The 22034-nt window shown below is 41.5% G+C and overlaps 1 protein-coding gene across 14 annotated transcripts in view; it reads right to left on the reverse strand.

Moving 5' to 3' along the window:
* Positions 1-21763, reverse strand: part of SMAD5 (SMAD family member 5) — a 36463-nt gene extending 14700 nt beyond the window's left edge. For 4 of the 14 annotated variants that reach the window (XR_012160214.1, XM_073355496.1, XM_073355495.1 and 1 more), the window contains exons 1-2: positions 8442-8574; positions 3434-3495 (exon numbers count right to left, since the gene is read on the reverse strand). The gene's annotated coding sequence lies outside the window, so the exon portion shown is untranslated. Of the gene's footprint in view, positions 1-3433; positions 3496-7703; positions 8103-8441; positions 8575-21727 lie in introns of those variants that run through there. The other 10 variants (XM_073355502.1, XM_073355499.1, XM_073355497.1 and 7 more) reach the window with 6 other exon arrangements.
* Between the last annotated feature and the right edge of the window lie 271 nt (positions 21764-22034).

The raw sequence follows: 22034 nt of genomic DNA on the forward strand, positions 1-22034 counted from the left end.
TATATAATTTGTACACCATAAAACACTCAACTTCATATACCACAAATCAATTTTGGCTAAATGACAATGTGATCAGACTTCCTGGTCATGTTTAAGGAAAATTCACTTCCACTTTTCATTTAAGAGCAGTGTAAAATCAATAAAGCTTCCAGCAGGTTAAATGGCACTGTGAATTTTGCTTTCATTATAATCCCTTGGGAGATGGCATTTAGAGAGAGCAATACTGATGAAGGTTAAAAAGCCTTATTTTAATACAAAACACAGAATGCAAAAAAAGTTTTATTTATTAGTAGATTCAAATCCCGATTATTTCTTTGGATCTTTATTAGTGCCATAAAAATCTTTTAAGCTATTTATCTAAAAAAATGAAATATGTGTTTTTATCTTAAAAACTGCAGTTTTTAAAGGTTGTTAAAATTTATAAACTACATACATATCCTACATTTAGATCCTTCACTTGTGTTTTATGCAGATAATATGGGGTCAAAAGACATTTATAAAAAGGTTCTGAGGTACCACAGTGACCGCTGCTTTAAATATTTCAATGGAACATCCATGTTCAAAAGTCAGCTTTTCTGATACTTTAAAGCAAAGACATATTTGTTATAATAGTTGTGGCTGCAGTGCAACACTGTCTCACCAAGAAGATCATCTGTTCAAAAATGAACTTTAAGCTCAGGTGCTTATTCAGAAACGTATACATAAATTACCCAAGAGCTCATCTCAGACAACAACCAAGTGTGTTCATTGTGTCTAGTTTCCTTTTCACAAATTAAACAGAAAGCAATCATGAATGGTTTTAACAGACCAAATAAAATCCCTTGAAATCTAGAGAATCCACAATGCATTTCACAAACATCTATCCTACTCAGCTATTGAAGTACTTGGAATGTCAGGTTGTTTGCGTAATATTTTGTTAGCCTAAACTATACAAAAGTACTTTAACATGCCCAAGCAATGCACGTGGCTCTTTACTTGTGTATAAAAACATAATGTAAGTCGGTAGGTGGCATGGTGTGTGCTTCATTACTGAACACAAGAGGAAGTAATCTCTATATCCAAACTAGACTTTGGGGCAGACTTGATTTATAGATCTAGGGTTCTTTCTAATAGTTGCAGCAAATGGAAGGAAACAATCTGTGTGAACAAGTCCATTGTTTGAACCCCTTCTTAGTACCATATCAGGCCAGCTGAATATAAACAAAGCTGGTTATCAGTAGAAATGGCAGATTAAGTTTCATTTGTCAAGGAAATATTTTATTTGTAAGTCTTTCAGCTATTGAACGAAACAACTATGAGACTGGTAGCTGAAACAATCAACTGCCCTATCACCAAAATTAAACAATTCACAGTTCTGATTTTACACATTTCTTTTCCCCTCACACTTACCTATATGTGAAAAAAATTTACCAACACCTTTCATTACAAACACCACTGGCCCAATATCATGGCAATCAAGCTTCTGGATTAATAGGACCTGAACAAGACGCATGCCAGAACATACCAACAAAAGATGACACGTGGTTGGTATATAATGATATGAGATAAACCCTTCATTTCTCCATCTGAACTGTTAGATGGACGAAATGGACAAGAATTGCATAACAGATTACGCTGCAGGAGCAGAAGAACTATCCTCTTCCTGATAAATTAGTCTACTTAGTAGTTTTAAAAATGCAAAAAAGACAGAAACATAAGGATTCCTGAACACCATGTCCAATCTGAAACAACGAATGTATTTGTCAGTAAAGAAGTGGCTTTTAGTGACTCAGTTTCATAATATAAACAAGCTGCCCACTAGAATTATCTACACAACTGCAAATTTGGTTAGAATCTCTGCAGTCATGTCTCTTACAAGGTGTGTACTATAGACGCCATTTGCAGTTCACAACAACTTTATTGGTTCCACAAATATTATGTGCCATAGATGGTTTTCTTTATATTAAATATATACATACATTTGTATATATACTGATCTATAACACATGAACCCTTTACAACATCTCTTCCTATGATGGAAACTAAATAATTTGATTAACAAGATCTTTGAAACTATGAGGCAACTTTACTGTTCTTCCACTGCACCTGATTTTGTTTAGAGTCCATTCCTTCTGTTGATGTTTGCCCTCTGTGCAGATATATTTTCTGGCATCACTTTGCCAACTCACAAGGGTCCTTAGCGAGCTAACTCATTTCATATTCACTGCTAGTTTACACTGTACCCATGTCACAGGATTCATTATAGTCTTTTCCTGAGGACAAATAATTCCTTGCTTGTTTCTAGGAAGTCATGGTTACAGCAGTAGAGTTGTCCATGTAATTCTACCACATATATGAAGGTTTGAATGGTCACTGAAGGTTTGTCTACACATACAATGCTGCACCTGTGCCACTATAGTGCTTTAGTGAAGACACTACTATGCCAAAGGGAGAGCTTCTCCTGTCAGCATAGTTAATCCACCTCCCCAAGAGGCAGTAGCTATGTTGACAGGAAAAGCTCTCCTTTCAACATAGTGCTGCCTACATGGTGTAAAATATCCACACCCCTGAGCGACACAATTATACCGATATAGATCTGTAGTGTCGACCTGGCCTGAGAACAAGTCACTTTCCCATGTTGAACCAGTTTCATTTCAAGTAATGAATGATGAACTTTCATGGGGTGGCTAAAAGGAAGTCTGCATTAGCGCTGCTTGTGCCATACTTGTTCTGTGAATATCAAGTTTCCTCTTCAGAACTAAAAATTCAGCTTCTTTCACAAACACAATATAACCTTAAATTTAAAAAATAATCTACTTACAGACTACTAAATTGGAAGTTGGGCAGATTTTAGAAAAATGGTTTTAACTTTCAGCCAGTTGGATTTCCATATAAACCTTAGTGACAATTGATTTCACATTACCATGAAAGTCGCTTGCTTCTGTTCAAACATCCAAAGTAAGGCAATTTGGGGGGGGGGGGGGGGTAAAATATAGATATTAGAAATAAAAAAATAGCTTGATCTTAAAAAACAAGCTTTAACATCCACAACTGAATGATTTAAAAATAAAAGCTTCAATCCAATTCAATACTTGTTTTTTTATTTCCACAGTCCCACATCAGTTGAAACAGATTTTTTTAAATGAAGCTTACCAACAAAGGTAAATATATATTTGTCATTCTAATCACTATCTTCTTAGACGATATCCATGTCTACCACTGTAACTCGGTAAACTATGGCAGATGTCTATATAAGTGGACAACTCGCAATTAACAACTATTGACCTGAGGAAGTCACCAAAACAAGGATACAAACTGATGCCTACGTGGGCAGTTTTAGCAGTTAAGATACCAAGGACCAGATGGTCATTTAAAATGAACTACACTCATCACTACAGGCACTCTCTCCAAAAAGGTACGGTAAAAATTTACTCAACTACAGCCCATACTATACCTGTTCTGCGGAAAAATGGAAGACATTCTCCAGGTCTATCAAGGCAGCCCTTTTCAAAAGCCCTACAACACATTAAAATAAAAAGACATTTAAGAAGCTGCATGAACTCTTCCAAAAGTTTAGCTGTCCATGTGGAATAAACTAAATACAGTACAAGATGCTAAACGCGGTCCATGAGAAAATGAACTATACACAAAGACAGTCCTAGTTTCACCAAAAAGGAGGGATTTTATAAACTTCCATTAACATTTCTTTTAAAAAAGAGGAAATATATACAGAAGATTCCACTATGTTAAAGCTGTTACAAGCTTACAAAAGCCCCAGAATTTAGAGGGAAGACTAACAATAGTAATTCACTAACGTACTTCTTTCCCTTGCACTGTGAGTTAATGGCAAAACATTCTGGATTTGTCAGTTTGTGACATCCACTGACCCAGAACTCAGAGACACTACCTCATAATTGGTGGATCAGCGTCAACTAGTCTGACAAAGGTCCTCTATGTCAAGGATGACAGTTATCCTTGGTAGTAGGTCAGCAGGGATACAAACTTGGCAGACACTGCTCTACACCTTGCCAATCTGCACTGGACAAGTACATTGATGTGCCAGCCAAACTCTTGCACAGATCCAGGAACATTGCTGAAGAGGTTTCCATCAAAGAGCAGCATAAGAATTTACAAGACCACGGATGCGTGAGATAATGTATTAAATATTAAAATTAAATATTAAATATGAAAGCAATTTTAAATGAGTTATCAATGTGAGACATGAAATGCACAAATACTCCATGTGATAAGGATAAATACCATTAATTTGTATGAGGTTGTTCCCTTACTGCAGGAGCTTCACTTTGATGACATATTTTATAGACAATAGCAGATGAGTTTTTAAAGTCTTTTACAGTGTTCTTTGTAACAGCTATACTGATTTGTTCGAAGAGATTTTCATTTACTTTGCATTTCAAATCAGATCACCCATGCTCCTCCCACCCCACCTCCCAAGAATGGAGAAGAGTAAAGGTCTTTGGAGAACACTATATATAACTGTCACAAAGAACGTCTCTATGCAATGGTTTAACTCTATTTTAAAAACAAAGAACTATTACACAATAAGGCACTTTCACTTAACACCTCCCTAAACAGCAGAATCTAAAAACGGACCAGTTACAAAGAACTGCTTCTTAATATTAAAGATTTAATCCTCTGTAAAGACTGTTCAAGGAAGCCGTGAAATGTGTGTAGTGCATTTAATAAACCATTATTTGCATTCTGCATTGAGAGATGAGAACAATACTAGGCATTAAGATAAGTACTCTATCAATATAAAGATTATAAAGCAGGTCATCAAAACAAGTCTGACTTCATAGCAAAAATAAGGAAACAAAGAAAAATATGGTCTGTAAGCTTGAGCTCCTTTGGGTTCAGCCATGGGTTAAAATTCAGGAGGGCAAGGAAGTTATTCAACACTGTAGTGTGTAGTCTTCAAATGTATTAACTTCAGTAACTAAAAATATCAGAGAAACAATTCAATCCAAGTCCCACTGATGACATTCTCTCAATGCATCCCATCCTTCCTTTGCATTCCTCATAGTTCTAAAATTCCCCTGAGAAGAGGGAAAGTATAAGACGTTACTTTATCCTTCCCCCATTCATTTTTTAATCATCTTTACTTTATTTATCTTGTGTCTCCTTTGCTTTCATTGAAAAAGTTTTCAAAATTTCCTCTCCCCTCTATAATATATCCTCCATATCGGGAAGCAAAATAGGCTGGTTTCACTAAGTTAGGCAAACCACTGGGCAGATGTTTTTTAAAAAATAAATGCCTTGAGGCAATTAACAGTAATTTCAAGGCTTAGTCAGCAAAGTTTGATTCAAGTGAGGGTAAGCGTGGAACCACTACTGTCTTACTGTGGGGATCAAATTAAGAAATCAAGCAGCATATTTATTCAACTACATAAAGTTTATTTTAATCTAAGACCTACATTTTAATGTTTTCAAAATTATACTAAAACTCCTTTACTGAAGTTACTAGCTTTTCCATCACCTTGTAGCACCATTGTTTGCTGACTAGTGAGAAATATAGCAGCTTTTGATGAAAATGGCAGCAAAATGTAGATAGAGGGAAGGGGGGAAATGAGGTTGAACACAACCAAAAACAAGATTCAGAATCTGACAAAGTTATGGTACTCATGAACATCAGGCTTCCTAAGCATTACTGCAGCTGGGAAAAGTGTGCATTGAATAAACCTTCTTAAAAAAAAAAGTGCTGACCACCATAGCTGAATATTTGGGGTTTAAAGTAAGTTGCTCTATTACAGTGAAAGGAGAGCAGCATGACATGGTATCTACAACTGAATTTTGCAGCTATAAACAAGACAACATGGAAGCATAGCACAATAATACGTTGCAAGTATTATTGCAATAAACGTTGCAATAAACGTTGCAAGTTATTCCCTGGATATCTCATTAGATTGGATCCGATCTCCAAGTTATTCATTAAGTATAATCTTTACAATTTCGTAGCACCTTCCATTAAAGAACCATAACGCACTATACAAACATTAGTGAATTATGTCTCTGGAAGGCAGGGAAGTACTATCCCCACTTTACAGAAGAGAAAAATTAAACATAAAGAGGTTAAATAGTTTGCCCAAGTACACATAGGAAGTCACAGAAATGGAAAAAACCCACAGGTCACTTGATTCCAGTCTTGTGTTTTAACCACAAGACCATGCTTCCTCTATTATGTCCCCCTAATCAGACCACAAGCCATGGAAACACAGGAATTGCCTTAATGCAGTGGTGGGCAACCTACAGCCCGCAGGCCTGAGCTGTTTTAAGCCAGCTTGCAAGTTCCCGCTAGGGACCAGGGTCTGGAGCTTGCCCCACTCTGGCATGGCCTCGCTCCGGCTCCCACGTACTCCAGCGGTACGCCCCCTTCCGGTGCTTCAATGGGAGCTGCAGGGGCGGTGCCTGCGGACAGGGCAGCGTGCAGAGTCACCTGGACCCGCATCTGTGTAGGAACTGGAGAAGGGACATGCCACTGCTTCCAGTAGCCGCTTGAGTTAAGTGCTGCTCGGATCCCGCGCCCCTGAGCCTCTCCCCATGCTCCAACCCCCTGCCCCAGCACTGATCCCCCGCTTGCCCCCCTCAATCCCAGCCCAGAGCATCCTCCTGCACCCCAAACCTCTCATCCCCAGCCCCACACCAGAGCCTACACCCCCAGCCAGAGCCTGCACCCCTTCCCGCACCCCATCCCGGAGCCCCCTCTGCACCATGAACTCCTCATTTCTGGCCCCACCCTGGAGCCTGCACCCCCAGCCAGAGTCCTCACCTCCCCCCGCACCCAAACCCCAATTTTGTGAGCATTCATGGCCCACCATACCATTTAAATTCCCAGATGTGGTCTTCGGGCCAAAAAGTTTGCCCACCCCTGCCTTAATGGATCAGATTAGTCCATCTAATCCAATACCCTGTATCAGGCCATGGTCTGTACTGCATGAAGGTACAAGAAATCCCATAGTACAGTGGTTCTCAACCTTTTTTTATTTGCAGACCCCTTAAAATTTTCCAGTGAAGGTGTGGACCCCATTGGAAATCTATTGTCTATATATAGAGAGAGAGAGAGAAGAATTTTGTTCAGTGAGTTTTCAATCTGAGTCTTTCATGGACCCTTTAGACCAGAGGTCTCCAAACTGTGGAGCGTGGAGGAACGTTCACAGGGGTGCAGATGAGGCATGGGCCAGCCCCATGGCGCCGCTCCCAGCCTCGGCACCCTTACCGTGTCCATGCCCCCATCCCACCCCACCCGTGATCCTGCTCCCAGCCTGGGGGGAGGAACTGTAATTAGGGATAAGGGAGAGCATGACCTGAAAATGTTGGGGGACCACCACTGCCTTAGACATAGTCTGTGGACACCACAGGTTGAGAACCACTGCCATAGTGAATAATTAATGGAATATCCTTACAATTACGGAATAACCACCTCTCCACAAATGTATGCCACAAATCATGAGGGTTTACAGCCTTGTTTACGTTGTAGATAATGTAACTAGGACTGTTCTTATTAGTTCCTCATCTTTTTAAAATCCTGTTAAATCCTACGCTTCAACAATTTGAGGCAAGGAGTTCCACAGGGATGAACACATTAAACATATTTCCAGTCATCAGCATTAAGTGAGCTGATCTGCAGTTTCACTGAATGGCCCGCCCCCTTACATTTGCATTACCAGAAAGTGTAAACAGGCACAACTGATCAGTACTTTACTCACCTCTCACGTCTCATCTGAAGTCTCCTCACTAAACTAAACAGCCCCACTCTTTCCACTCCCCTCACAGGGAAGCGTCTCTGTCATCTTTCTTGGGCATAAGCTTTCGTGGGTAAAAAGCCCACTTCTCCTCCACGTGCATCTGAAGAAGTGAGGGTCTCTTACCCAGGAAAGCTTGCGCCCAAAGAAATCTGCAAGGTGCCGCCGGACTCCTCGTTGTTTCTGCGGGTACCCCGCTGAGACGGGGGTCATCCTTCCGACGGGTCTCAGAGCCCCTGGGGTTTCCGCCCCCACCCCCGGTGTGTGAAGCCAGTCTGCAGCTCCTCACTCGCGGCGAAGCCTCGAGCAAACCCGCCGAGCAGGGACGCCCCGTCCCTCCACAGGCTGCTGGAGCAAAGACGTCGGAATCACAGGACCCACGACGCCCCCCTCCCCCAGCCACGCCCAGCCTCCCTCAACGTCCACCGACCCCCAGACCCCCCTCAGCCCGCCCCGCTCCCCAGCCTCACCTACCTCCAACCCAGGCCCCCACCCGGGACCAGCCCCCCACCCGGGACCAGCCCATTCTCCCTCTCAACGGGACAAGCCAGCCCAGCCCAGCCCGCTCCAGGGGGCGCCCTGTTCTCCAGGGGCCGGTCCCAGTGCGGTCAGGGAGCCGCTGCAGGAGCCCCGGGCGGTGAGAGCGGGGGAGGGGGATGGAACCTCCCGCCCCCAGGGGGAAAGGCCGCAGCTCGCACTTACCGGCCGCGCGGCCGGGGAGCGCTGGGCCCCAGCCTCGCTCTCGGCAAAACTTTATTCAGACGGCGGGACACACACGGCGCCTCCGCTCGGGCACAGCCGGGCCCAGAGCCCCGGATGTGAATCTGGGTCGGGGCGGGGGAGGAGAGAGAGCGAGAGCGCGCGCGCAGGCAGATTCCCGCGGCACCGCGCAGGCGCCGGCTGGGCAGGGCGGGCCCAATCCCTGCTACAGGGGAGGAGGTGGGGATGGGGGAGTGTTGAGGAGCTAGGGTCAGGGTGGAGAGCAGGGAGGTTGGAAAGGGGAGGAGGAGGGATGGGGGAGTGTTGAGGAGCTAGGGTCAGGGTGGGGGCTGTGGGAGGAGGTGGGATGGGGGAGTGTTGAAGAGGAGCTAGGGTCAGGGTGGAGAGCAGGGAGGTTGGGGGGCAGATGGGGTCTGTGGGAGGAGGTGGGATGGGGGAGTGTTGAGGAGCTAGGGTCAGGGTGGAGAGCAGGGAGGTTGGGATGGGGGAGGAGGTGGGATGGGGGAGTTTTGAAGAGGAGCTAGGGTCAGGGTGGAGAGCAGGGAGATTGGGGGCTGTGGGAGGAGATGGGATGGGGGAGTGTTGAAGAGGAGCTAGGGTCAGGGTGGAGAGCAGGGAGATTGGGGGCTGTGGGAGGAGGTGGGATGGGGGAGTGTTGAAGAGGAGCTAGGGTCAGGGTGGAGAGCAGGGAGGTTGGGGGGCAGATGGGGTCTGTGGGAGGAGGTGGGATGGGGGAGTGTTGAGGAGCTAGGGTCAGGGTGGAGAGCAGGGAGATTGGGGGCTGTGGGAGGAGATGGGATGGGGGAGTGTTGAAGAGGAGCTAGGGTCAGGGTGGAGAGCAGGGAGATTGGGGGCTGTGGGAGGAGATGGGATGGGGGAGTGTTGAAGAGGAGCTAGGGTCAGGGTGGAGAGCAGGGAGGTTGGGGGGCAGATGGGGTCTGTGGGAGGAGGTGGGATGGGGGAGTGTTGAGGAGCTAGGGTCAGGGTGGAGAGCAGGGAGATTGGGGGCTGTGGGAGGAGATGGGATGGGGGAGTGTTGAAGAGGAGCTAGGGTCAGGGTGGAGAGCAGGGAGGTTGGGGGGCAGATGGGGTCTGTGGGAGGAGGTGGGATGGGGGAGTGTTGAAGAGGAGCTAGGGTCAGGGTGGAGAGCAGGGAGGTTGGGGGGCAGATGGGGTCTGTGGGAGGAGGTGGGATGGGGGAGTGTTGAAGAGGAGCTAGGGTCAGGGTGAAGTAAGGGTGGAGAGCAAGGAGGATGACAAGCAGGGAGCTGGATGGGGAAGGGCAACAGTCTTTAGGGCAGGGTGGATATTTTTAATCAAAAATTATTTTTTTCAACAGAAAATTGGATTTTTGACAAAACTATTTGGAGGTTGGGGGGCCATGAAAATGGAACATTTTCAATTTCAAGATTCTGCACTGGTGCCCCAGGGGTGATGTCATTGAGCTGTCTCATTCCCTCCTCCATGGGCTGTTTTCCCCAGCTTGGTTACATTATGCATACTGTGGGCCAGGGACTCCCATAAAGCACCACTGTGGCTCAGCAAGAGGGGAGGCCATAGCACATGCTGGGAGATGTAGTGTGACCATGGGGCATGCGGCAGTCAAACTATGACACACAGGAGGCATCATGGTTGTATTTCCAAAATGAAGAATTTGGCCATAAAATTACCGCTTTCAATTATTTGTCGGGGTGGGGGGATACACCTTTTCCACCTCGTCTACTTTAAACCCTCCTCAGCCTCTCAGTGTTTCATACCGCCCCCTATTCAGACACTCAGGCTGTGACTCTGGTGGAGGCCATTGTGTGCTGGGTTCTGTCCCTTTCCAAACCCAAAAGGAGGGAATTTACCCCAAAGCTTGGGAAATTCTGGTCATGAGAGTTAGCACTGGCTTCCATCATGGATGAAACACTACTCAGGGCTTGACGATAACTTCCCTGCCCACAGGAGTTTTTGTTGTGTTTTTCTGGTGGCAAGCTGAGTATTGTAAAACTACAGTGGATGAAGGACTTCTCTTAAATTTCTGAACGCCCTACCTGTAATCTAATAAGGAGCTACTAAGAAATGTTTGGTAGCATTTTAGAAAAAGGATGTTGACCAGCAATAATCCTATAAAGAATCATACATTATATAATTATTGTACCACAAACAAAACAACTGTGGGATGGTGTCTGATAAAATTAAATTGTGTCCTGTACTTTTCTTGCAGTTCTTATTTCCTTGAAATGTGAGTGGACAGACACTTTTCTTGAAGAACTATAGCAACGCAATAGCTGATAGAGTATTGCAGGGAAACACAAGAAGGTAGACATTCATAGAACAATACAATGTATTCATTAGAAAATAGAGTTAGAGAGACAGGAAAATATAATGAGCATTACAGTATGTACTAGTAAGCCCAAAAGACCCACATATTTTATTTCTGTAAATTAGAAATTGAACTAAATCAAAAACCCAACCAAACAAAATTTTGTGTCATTCTACTGCCTTTGCAGTGTGCCAAACTTATACTTTAGATTCAAACACCTGAGCTTTGGAAACATTTGGATCCAGATCCAAATGCTGTGGCTCAGGATTATGTCTAGTGTAAATAGAAATCTTCAGCAGAATGACTTCCCCCAGCATGTTGTGACTAGACAGACACAGGCTATGTCTACACTGCAATTAAACACCCACGGCTAGCGCATGTTAGCTGACTTGGGCTTGTGGGGCTCAGCCTGTGGGGCTATAAAACTGCAGTGTCGATGTTTGGGCTGTCTGGAGCTAAGGCTCTGGATCCCTCCCCCCTGGCATGGTCCCTATACCACAATTTTACAGCTGTGCAGCACAAGCCTCAGGAGCCCAAGTCAGCTGACATGGGCCAGCCAGGGGTGTTTAATTGCGGTGTAGACACACCTACAGAGGGTTCAAGTAATTCTCCAGACATATGTTTCTATTGCAATTTAGTAAGTGTGGAGAAAAAGGCTAGAGGTAGTTTAGCCAGTGAACGCGGTCAACCTCCTTTCGATACAACATCTCTGCACCAAAGACAGAGCTGGAAAAATAATATGCTAATATTTATTTCTGCAGAAATTAAACTATAGTTACAAAATACTTACTGTGGAGGTTTCAGAGTAGCAGCTGTGTTAGTCTGTATCTGCAAAAAGAAAAGGAGGACTTGTGGCACCTTAGAGACTAAATAAATTTGTTAGTCTCTAAGGTGCCTCAAGTACTCCTTTTCTTTTTACTGTGGAGGTACTTTATCAAGATCCTGCTAGAAGTATGAATTTAAAAAATAAAATAGCTATCCTGCAAAAATAAAAGTTCTTCGAAGGAGCTTTATCACCTTCTTTGTAGCCATTAGGATAACAATTGTTCTGGCTTGGCCAACCAGTCTGAAGATGGAACAACAACAATAAAAAAGCTGGGTCTTTTCCAACCCTTTTGTCTAGCTTAATTAATAACGTGAATAACAAATAGGCAGCAGGCATTTTAGGTGTTGTTCATGTGTCAGCCATGTCTCCATGAAACAAAATGCACTCGTATTGGAGAGTTACTAAACACAGTCTTACACAGCCTGATGAAAGATACAATAGCATTATTATGTGTATGTTGTACAAAAATGCCAGAGTCCTGTTACTGATGGAGAAGGTTAAAACACTCTTAAGTTGGGGAGTGAGTGGGAGAGACAAAACATAAAGAGGTATGCAATTCTTAATTTAAACCTACGGAGGAGATTGCATTGGGCACAATGGTTGAACCACATAGCATCTCTGAAGGCAAAGTATTATTTTGAAGAGTATCCTCAACATTTTGGAGCAAGCTAATGATGAATATATTCCAGCAGGTGAGAGGAAAGTTTCTCTCCTTGTTTTGCAGTAGAGGCAAAGAATTAGTGTAAGGAGAGTGGTCACTTTAGATAAGCTATTGCCAGCAGGAGAGTGGGGTGGGAGGAGGTATTTTTTCATGCTTTGTGTGTATAAAAGATCTACACTTTCCACAGTATGCATCCGATGAAGTGAGCCGTAGCTCACAAAAGCTTATGCTCAAATAAATTGGTTAGTCTCTAAGGTGCCACAAGTACTCCTGTTCTTTTTTTCAATGAGAAAAATGTTGCCAACGTCAAGTGTCCAAAGACCAAATGAGCGGAACTTGGACAACCTCCTTCCCGTCAACAGGGAGGTAGAAATGACATGTTATAAACATTAATTCAAGTTTTGTATATTCTTAAGGCCCTTATAAAATCACAGTCACAAAAAATAGTAGACCACCTCAGACATGGTGTGTATCAATTTAGATCAGATGGGCTGATCTCAAGTGCAGTACTTAATACGTTTTTCTTCCCACCTATGCTTCAGAACTTCCATCATGAATAACATAACTAGGTTAATATAAAACATGCAACAAGTGGACTCAAGTCACCCTGAAAGTATTGTTGACAGAAACCATTTGAATTCCAAAAAGAAGTCAATCTACTATTTTTCATACTCACAGGCCCAGACTTGTAGAAGTGCAGGCATGCAGTTGTAGGAATTTCCATGGAAATCACTACTTAAACATCTAGTCATACAGACATTTAATCGGTAATTGAGAGTCCAGATTATGCAGAAGCAATTGCAAATGCACATTTATAAAAATCTTGTTCTTGCTTCCTAAACTCAGGCAAATGTTTTCTGATGATCTCGGCTCCATTTGCTAATAGATTCCTCCAGTCTTAGTAAAGAGGACAGATTACTGTGACAGCTGTCTCTTAAAACCATCCTTGTCAGTCATATAATGCAGTCTATGCCCCCTTCACACTGGGGCTAACTCAGGGACTGTCTTTTTGTTATGTTTGTACAGCGTCTAGCACAAATGGGGTCCTGGTACGTAACTAGGGCTACTAGGTGCTACAGTAATAATTATTATTAATATTTATTATTAATACAGTGCCACAGGCCCTGATCCAAAGCCCATTGAAATCAATGATAAGATCAGGCCCCAAATTATTAGAAGCAACATGTACATCTCAAGTTATATTATTCTGATCTTCTCGTCATATTCAGAATATGAACATTGCATTTCTTTTTGTTTAGCTGGAAACTAGCAGTTTGATAGCTAAATGAGATGTTTGAATTGTAAGGAAACTGTCTACAAAAAGGTTACTGAATTATAAAAGCTTGGCCTTCCTGTGACTCCCAAAATGACTGCATTGTTTAAATTGAACTTTAAAACTGCTGGGAGGGGGCAGGAACAGTTTAAAAATAGTTAACGTGTTTGTATTACACATTTTCTAAACCATTTTACAACCATGTTAAGTAACAGGTTGATTCTTGCAAGGTGGGGATGGGGTATTCCTCATTTCAGCTTAGAAGCATAAGGGTGTGGGGAGGATAGGATAGCATAGGGGAGATTGGAATTTCTCATTTATGAGCATAAATTCAATCTAGTTGAAATCTGGTGGGAGGATACACGATTGGATTGTAAAAATGAATGGCTATAAACTATTTAGCATGGATCAAGTGGGCAAAAGGGAAGGGGGTGTGGCACTCTCAGAAACAGATAATACCATTTCTGATAGACATCAGGGAGCACAAGATGGGGTATTAAAGTTGATGTCTGCGACAAACCACCAAATCACAAATGGGAACAGAATGACTGCCTCCTTACATGCCTATATATAATGTGTAGGGGGAAAAAAACCTAAGTAATCATGGGGGATTTCAATATGAGTGACATATGCTGGAGGTCTCATGCTGCCAGTACTAAAACATCCTTGATTTTCTACAGGTTATAGATGACAATTTCCTAACTCAAAAAGGGTTGCAGCCAACACAAGAGACTTTTTTTATTAGGCCTTGTCTTAACAGATAAAGAGTAACTGATCACAGAATCACTTAGGTACAAGTGATTATGACTTGATCATATTTATACTGTGCAAGCAGAATAAAGTTTATACCAGTAAATATATATACCTGGTACTTTAATAGGGCCAGTTTCATAATGCTGAAGACAATTATGAGCTAAATCAGCTGGGAGGAAGAATTTAATCAGAAAAATATGAATGATAATTGGGAATCATTTAAGAACACCTTACTAGATGCCCCAAAAGCCGCAATCAGCCAACTGAGAAAGAAGGCCATACTAGTTTAAAAAATGACCTGGTTTAGAGGGAAGGTGAAAGCAACTATATATATAAACATATGGAAGAAAGAGGAAGTTGATAGTAAAGAATATAAATCAGAAGTTAGGAATTGTAGAAAATTGATAAGGGAAGCAAAGGGACATAAGAAGAACTCTATGACCGGCAGAGTTAAGGACAATATGAAGGAGCTTTCTAAATGTATTAGGAACAAAAAGAATCCTGACCATGGTATTGATCCATTACTAGATGGAAGTGGTAGAATTATCAATAATAATGCAGAAAAGATAGATGCTCAATTAATATTACTGATCTGTATTTGGGGGGAAATATAGTTTCATCATATGCTGATGATAACACTCTTTCCATATCAGTAGTATGGTCTGAAGGATGTTAAACAGAAGCTATTAAAGTTAGATATTTTTAAATCAGCAGGCCCAGATAACTTGCATCCAAGAGTTTTTAAAGAGCTGGCTGAGGAGTTTGCAGGACCATTAATGTTGATTTTCAACAAGTCTTGGAGCACTGGGGAAGTTCCAGAAGACTAGAAGAAAGCTAATGTGCCAATTTTTAAAAAAGGTAAATGGGATGACCTGGGTAAGTAGAGGCCTGTTAGCCTGACATCAATACTGGCAAGACAATGGAGTATCTGTTTTGGGACTTGATTAATAAAGAATTAAAGGAGGGTAACGTAATTAATGCAATTTGACATGGGTTTATGGAAAATAGACTCAAACTAACTTGATCTCTTTTTTTGGTGAGATTACAAGTCGTTGACAAAGATAATAGTGTTGATGTAATATACTTGAGTTCTCTGTAAGGCATTTGCCTAGGTACCACACAACATTTTGATTAAAAACTAGAACAATATAAAATTAACATGGCACACATTAAATGGAGTTCAAATTGGCTAACAGATACATTTCAAAATATAATTGTAAATGGGGAATCATCATAAAACAGGTGTTTCCAGTCATGTCCCACAGGGACTGGTTCTTGGCCCTATGCTACTTAACATTTTTATCAATGACTTGAAAGAAAACATCAAATCATCACGGATAAAGTTGGCAGATGACACAAAAATGGGGGGAGTGGTCAATAATGAAGAGGACAGCTCACTGATTCAGAGTGATCTTGATCTCTTGGTAAACTGACCACAAGCAAACAATATGGGTTTTAATATGGCTAAGTATAAATATATACACTGGAGAGAAAAGAACGTAGGCCACGCTTACAGAATGTGGGACTCTATTCTGGGAAGCAGTGGCTCTGAAAAAGATTTGGGGGTCATGGTGCATAATCAGCTGAACAAGAGCTCCCAATGTGACACTGTGACCAAAATACAAGCCTGGGATGCCTAAATGGGAATCTTGAGTAGAGAGGTTATTTTACCTCTGTATTTGGCACTCGTGCGACTGCTGTTGGAATACTGTATTCAGTTCTGCTGCTCACAGTTCAAGGAGGATGTTGATAAATTGGAGAGGGTTCAGAGAAGAGGCACAAGAATGACTAAAGGAATAGAAAACATGCCTTATAGTGACAGATTCAAGGAGCTCAATCATCTGTTTATCGTACCAAAGAGAAGGTTAAGGGGTGATTTGATTGCAGTCTACAAAAATCTACATCGGGAACACATATTTAACAATAAGCCTTAAACTTAGCAAAGAAAGGTATAATATGACCAAATGGCTGGAAGTTGAAGCTAGACAAATTCAGACCAGAAATAAGGCATACATATTAACAGTGAGAGTAATTAACCATTGGAACAATTTACCAAGGGTCACAGTGGATTCTCCATCACTGACAATTTTTAAATCAAGATTGAATGTTTTTCTAAAAGACATGCCCTAGGAATTACTTTGGGGGGTTCTCTGCCCTCTGTTATACAGGAGGTCAGACTAGATGATCCCAATGCGCCCTTCGGGCCAGGGCCGGCTCTACATCTTTTGCCGCCCCAAGCTCCGAGAGCGCAACTGCCCAAGCAAAAAAAAAAAAAAAAAAGGGACGGCCGGAATGGCGCCCCTGGAATTGTGCCACCCCAAACACGTGCTTGTTTGGTGGTGCCTAGAGCCTGTCCTGGTGCCTAGAGCCTGTCCTGCTTCAGGCTTTGGAATCTATGAATCTACAAGCATACTCCCTCTCACTGCTGCCTGTTTGGGGAATAGGGGTGAGGGAAGGGCTACATAAAAAGAGGGAGGGGAGAGGAATTTGAAACAATCCATCTGTGTTTTGGCTGAGTTTACCAAGATGGGAAGGGTAAACATATCACTTATATCTACAAGTGTTATGGTGGGGAGGAATCATCACTTTTTAGGTGTCTGTGCAGAAGAATAGGATCAACTTTTGAGGAGAGCTTAAGGGATCGGGAGGGAGCTGCTGTTCCTCTTTTTATCCATTTCATCTTTTCAGGTAACCCCACTATTCACTGCTTGATGAAAACAAGCAAAATACATGACGAATAGCTACTTCCCAGCAAGAAAGTAAATTCAGAGGTTTAGTATGTCTTAGACTTTCTTTTCCCCCCACATGTACTATAAGTGTTTTCAAAATATGGAGTAAAATGTTTAACCACTCATCTGTGGTGAATTATGGGCTACTATGGGATATTAACTTATCAGGTGCATGGCCCTTGAGTTCTATAATGGTACAATGTGGATGCTTTTGCAGAACAGAAACAAAAAGTATAACAAACTCCTTTTAAAGTTAGTTGGAGCAATATGAAATGTCCTGTTAGGTCCCTGTGACCTATCCGAATGTGAAGACAAAAATGTCAGGAAATAGTTTTGCTTGCATTACTAGACAGCATTTCCACATTATTGTTGCTATCATTGCTCACCTGCTGGCGATCTGCTGTTGAATGACAAATGACAGCTCACTGAACAGTAAGGGAAAGGATGTGCAACAGTATCTCCTTGTGTGCTGATGCTACAGATGTGTGATACTAGGTATTAAAATGAGGTTGCAGAGCAGTGGAGGGAAAGCTAATGTTATATCTATGAATAAAGTTAAAGCCACAAACTTTTTATTATTAATTGACTGGAAAAATGACTTGGACCAAGCATGCGATCAAACACTGATATATTAGTGAAGATATTACAAACAAGGAACACTATGGCAAGATTAATATGACTATTCTCAGTTGAGCACCGACAGACTTCTCTGCACTGAAAAGAACACAGAAGAAGTGCATGCATGAGCTGTTGATGAGATATCCATGTTGATATGTTTGGAAGGTGGTAAAAGTGCAAGACTGAACAGAGATAGAGTACAAAAGTAGATTGGGAGTCTTACGCATAAAAATACTAATCAAACCCATGGGAAGTGCAACGTGGATAGGATCAAGGACAGAATAGGTCACAGAAGAAGCTACCAACAAGGGGACCCTTTGTTTGAATACTGTTTCAAGTTTCTGTACTACAGCATGATCCAACTCCCATTAAAGAAAGAATCTTGCTGGAGCAAAACACTGTTAATTGGATGTGGTCCTTGAAGAGGAGAAAAACTTCCTGGAAGAGCAGATAAAATGTCCCATTTACTTAACTCAAAATAAAACACTCTCACAGAGGAAATACCAGAGAGAGGAATTTAAAATTGCTTGATTCCTCAGAATATCTATCCAATGTTGTTCACTGCATAGATCATCCTTCATCTTATACTCCTTTTAGCTTTTATGGAGAGAACCGGGGTGCACTCTCACTTTTATTAACTCTCAATCAACGGTTCTCAACCTTTTCTATACTGTGTTCCCATGTTATAACAACACTTTCCAGAATTTTAAGACCCACTCCCTTCTGGCTATAAGGAACAGGAGAGATGCCACAACTCTACCTGGAGCTTTTTGTGTCCACCAGGTTGTGAACCTGTTCTCTAAATCACTGAGAACAGAAATGCTGGATCATGAAATGGAAGTTATAGAAAGTTGTAATATACAAGGGAAATTATTCCCACATCACTATAAACTTCCTGCCCTATTATTATACTCAGGTAGCTCATTATCAGAGTTTTTTTTTTCTTTATTTAAGGTTTAAGCTCGGCTGTCAGATTTTTAAGTCACTACAGATTTACTCACTTGCAAGACAACAACCTTCACATGGTGCTCCTGTTAAGCGCTGGTGTTTTTTGTGCTTTGTGCAAATTCACTAATATTTCAACATCAGCAACTGGCCACTGGATGTCGCATTATCAACCTCCCAGTGAAAGTAGCAACTTGCATACCTTATGGCTCCTCTAAATGTGTAGTACATTGTGTGTCCGGCACAGAACCCTGGGTATATAACTTCCAAGGTTATTGGCTACAGGGATGCTGTCAGTTTCTGAAAGGTTGTCACTCCCAAATGTCAATATACTCTCCTGAGCATACTCAATTTTGAACGTGTCTGACATCTGGACGGGACACATTCCATATATGGGATGGTAGGGAGGTCTAACATGCTGCATCATACTCATTACAGCAATCTGTTGACAAACCACTGAGTTGGATGTCCACTTTTCCACTTTCAGTCGTGGAGTTAGGGCTAACATTGACAATAGCTATGCACTGAAAGTTGTCCCTGTGGCTGCACAGCCAAAGCCACAGAAAAACTATTTTGAGCCCTAAATAGTGGAAACGTTGGAAATACAGCACATTGCTCACATAATGGGCCAAAGTCTCTGGGTTACACCCACCCTTCTGGAGATGCTTGGATGTAACAGAGCAGATTTACGCTGCAGCAGAGATAAAAAAGTTTTCCTCTTTTTTAATACGTGAAACCAACTTATTCTTTAAAACAAAGGAATATTTTCCACAAAAATATACAATTTATAGCTGTATTTGTGGAGGTCTGTCGTATCTGTTACAATAAAGTTAATGCACCCCACAGTACATGTGTGCATACATGATGCTTACAGCTAAACTATCAATCCATTCATTACGCAGATACTTTTGGCTGTCATGGAGTGCAACTGTCAAGACTACTACATTTTATGGTGGGCTCTTATGACTAAACAATCTAAAGCAAGTAGAAAGCACATTGATATATCTATATCTTTATCTTAAGAGCGAATGAGTGACGGTAAAGATAAACAATGCTAAAGAGGACCAAACCAACCTTCCATACGTATACATGCATACACAATTCTTTTTAAAAAAAGAAAAGGAGTACTTGTGGCACGTTAGAGACTAACACATTTATTTTTAGTTATCAACCCAAATGATTTAGCAAGACAAAATAGTCCAGTGCCATTACTCTGACATGCCATTCATCAGGACAGTGGTACAATTAGTGATGTCAATATTCCCAGGAATCAAAAATCACCCACATCTGAGCTGCACAGGCCTGAGTCTCCTCTCATGCTGATTTAAATAACGTAGAGTATCTCCTCTGATGTCCCTAGAGTTACACAGGTGCAAAACCAGGGTAAGGAGGGAGGGATAGCTCAGTGGTTTGAGCATTGGCTTGCTAAGCCCAGGCTTGTGAGTTCAATCGTTGAGGGGGCCATTTAGGGATTGGTCCTGCTTTTGGGGGGAGGGATAGCTCAGTGGTTTGAGCATTGGCTTGCTAAACCCAGGGTTGTGAGTTCAATCTCTGAGGGGGGAAAAAAAAATTGGGAATTGTGCCTGCTTTGAGCAGGGGGTTGGACCAGATGATCTCCTGAGGTCCCTTCCAACTCTGATATTCTATGATTCTATGATCAAGAATTAGGCCCGTTTGAGTTTAAATGTATCTTCGCACAAAGTGACACAACTGTATTTTTCTGACCCTTAAGCAAAGATTGTGTTTTGTTTTAATAATTTCCTCTCCCGTATCAAAGTCTGCTAATATAAGTACACTAATGTCTATCTCAGGAAATGAAACTGCTGAAAAAGAGCAAAAATGTTATTGGCCTTTTCTGTTTTGAACAAATATAAGCAAATAGTTTTAGAATAAAACACAAATGCTATTCCCTTTAGTGCCGAATTTTGTGTAATAGTGAAAGTAAAAGAGGAGCATAACTTTTGCAACTTTTCAGCACAAATTTTACAAATTACTTTTGTTTTCACTGGAGCAATTTTCAGCAGCAAAAATAGCTTTTTATGTAGTCAAAAAATAGAAGTGGGACATTTACTGAGATGAAAATTAAATGTTGCCTGACAAACAAGTGAAGAAAAGAATCCAGTTTTCATAGAAAGTAGCCAAAAATTGGACTTCTCATCATTTCTCCAGCGGTGCCATTTCTCCCCCACCCCTTTTGAAACAGCTCCATTACGCAAGTATTTAAAAAAAGAGATACATGGGGAAAAACAGCTTTTAAATTTAAGATGCTTTTTACAATGCTGCAAGAAATTCGATGAAAATATTTCTCTGTTTGGAAGTACTAATGTTTAAACTCCTCTACATTTGGCATTGCAGAGGGAAAGTTAAAAGTTCATAAACTTTTTTGCTTCAGATGCGTAGATGGGCCCCATGTAAGGCTGTGTCACCAAAATAGTTCACAACCCTAATTACAGTGCACACATCTTCTACAGAATGACATTTTGGGTTCTCGAAGCACTTTTAGATCATATTTAAAATACACAAACTACTTCATTTGTTGTGAGCGTGTGTTATTCTGTAATATGTTTTCTATATTAATTGCTTCCCATTGTAGTAACTACGGAATGGTGTATTTGGATTGGGCTAAAAGATGTTGAAGAATAAAATATTATACAATTTGCTAAACCAGCTGGAATAGAACTCCTAAAACCATTAAAACAAAATCATTTTTAGTTGAGAATCTTTTCGTATCCATTTTCGAAAGCTACGCTTCAGCTCAAGCTCCAGCTTCTCTATATTTAGATTCTGCATTATTCCAAACCCACTCTGGATGTCAGGAATTTTACACAACTACAGTATTGGTATTAAATAAATCTTTATCACTTCATGCTTTAACTGGAATCTCAGAAGTTAACGGCAATGACCTTGCTAACATATACTATCTCTGGGATTCCACTTTCACAGGCACATATTTAGACCTCCGCTGCATTGTTGAGGTGCCTAAAAAGAGTACAAATCACAGCTGAAACAGTAAAATCTGCAAACTTTTAGAAACTTATGCCATGTCAGAAGATCTCCTTCCCTTTTCTCCAAAATACATTTCAGAGTTTAACAATTTAGGGAGTAGAAGCCACTGTTGTAGAAAAAATAACCACATGAACAAAAATCAGTTTTACCTTGGAAAATGTTATTGCTGGTCCATTTTCTCTGCACTTATTTTTTCTCTCTAGTCCCTTTCCAAGTGATTTCTATTTCTCTGTCTTCTTCTCTCATACTGGCGACAGAGAGGCTAGGGGTGGAGCCCTAAGCAAAGTATCCCCCTGCCTGCTGGGAGAACTGAGGTATCAGATAACACATACTCCACAGCAAAGGAGCAGAGGCAGTCAAGCTGGGAAATCTGTGTGTACGTGTAAGAGAGAAAGAGTTCAAATTCCCACTTTAGAAACTTTGTGGAAAAGTTATCCCTCAATTTTATTTTTGTTT

The sequence above is a fragment of the Lepidochelys kempii genome, chromosome 8, assembly GCF_965140265.1.
Source record: "Lepidochelys kempii isolate rLepKem1 chromosome 8, rLepKem1.hap2, whole genome shotgun sequence".
NCBI lineage: Eukaryota > Metazoa > Chordata > Testudines > Cheloniidae > Lepidochelys > Lepidochelys kempii.